At 38.7% G+C, this 1,641-nt stretch overlaps 1 non-coding gene across 1 annotated transcript; it reads left to right on the top strand.

The window, feature by feature from the left end:
* The first annotated feature begins 1,242 nt into the window (after positions 1–1,242).
* Positions 1,243–1,350, top strand: LOC130952171 (small nucleolar RNA R71). The gene has a single exon (XR_009074351.1). It is a non-coding gene; the product is annotated as a small nucleolar RNA R71 (small nucleolar RNA).
* The last annotated feature ends 291 nt before the right edge of the window (positions 1,351–1,641 follow it).

Raw genomic sequence — 1,641 nt, 5'->3', positions numbered from 1 at the left:
GAGCATTAGGAGTAGTAGTAGAGAGCTCTCTCTTAGTTTTCTTTCCTGTTTTAAATCTTGGATTGAAATTGGAGAAATTCTGTTTCAGTTTCTATCTGAGATCTCTCTGTTTTTATTTTTCTGCATAATTCAAGGAATTGTGATTTGAATCAAGGCTCTCTTTACTGCTTCCATCTCTATTTCTTCTTCAAATTGTTTCTCTGTTGGATCAAGGAAGGAATTGAGATCTAGACTTGTTTTCTAGTCTCATTGATTCCCTGAGATCCTCACTTGTCTCTTTAGATTTCATTATTGAATTGAGTTTTCTTGCTGATTTACTTCTCTGCAATTTTTACTTTCTGTTGCACTGCCTCCAATTTATTTTTTTCTGCAAGTTTAATTTTCTGCAATTGATCTGAGTTCTAATTTACTGCTTTCTTTAATTTTCAGCACCCACTCCCCTTTACATTCACTGCAATTTACATTTCTTGTCATTTAAGCTTCTCTCCATTTAAGTTTCTGTCCCATTTAGCTTCTGCACCTTTAATTCTTGCAATTTACTTTCTGTCGGTCACTCTTCACACAATTCACCAATGTTAGCTTGACTAAACTAATCACCCACTAAAATTGCTTGATCCATCAATCCCTGTGGGATCGACCTCACTCCCGTGAGTTATTATTACTTGATGCGACCCGGTGCACTTGCCGGTGAGTTTTGTGTCGGATCGTTTTCCGCACATCAGGCTTCCCATTGCCAAACCTGTTTCTTCCACCATTATTGTTGTTGAAACCTTGTTGAAGTCTCTGTTGATCCTTCCATGAGAGATTTGGATGATTTCTCCATGAAGGATTATAGGTGTTTCCATAGGGTTCTCCCATGTAATTCACCTCTTCCATTGAAAGGTTCTCAGGATCATAAGCTTCTTCTTCAGATGAAGCGTCCTTAGTACTGCCTGGTGCAGCTTGCATTCCAAACAGATTTTGAGAAATCATATTGACTTGCTGAGTCAATATTTTGTTCTGAGCCAGTATGGCATTCAAAGTATCAATCTTAAGAACTCCTTTCTTCTGATTTGTCCCATTGTTCACAGGATTCCTTTCAGAAGTGTACATGAATTGGTTATTTGCAACCATTTTAATGAGTTCTTGAGCTTCTGCAGGTGTCTTCTTCAGATGAAGAGATCCTCCAGCAGAGCTGTCCAATGACATCTTGGACAGTTCAGACAGACCATCATAGAAGATACCTATGATGCTCCATTCAGAAAGCATGTCAGAAGGACACTTTCTGATCAATTGTTTGTATCTTTCCCAAGCTTCATAGATGGATTCATCTTCCTTCTGTCTAAAGGTTTGGACTTCCACTCTAAGCTTACTCAATTTTTGAGGTGGAAAGAACTTTGCCAAGAAGGCATTAACTAGCTTTTTCCAAAAGTTCAGGCTTTCTTTAGGTTGTGAGTCCAACCATATCCTAGCTCTGTCTCTTACAGCAAAAGGGAATAGCATAAGTCTGTAGACCTCAGGGTCAACCCCATTGGTCTTGACAGTGTCACAGATTTGCAAGAATTCAGCTAAAAATTGATGAGGATCTTCCAATGGAAGTCCATGGAACTTGCAATTCTGTTGCATTAGAGAAACTAATTGAGGCTTAAGCTCAGAGTTGTT

The sequence above is a fragment of the Arachis stenosperma genome, chromosome 9 (genome assembly GCF_014773155.1).
Source record: "Arachis stenosperma cultivar V10309 chromosome 9, arast.V10309.gnm1.PFL2, whole genome shotgun sequence".
NCBI lineage: Eukaryota > Viridiplantae > Streptophyta > Magnoliopsida > Fabales > Fabaceae > Arachis > Arachis stenosperma.
This window is presented reverse-complemented; position numbering and strand designations above follow the sequence as displayed.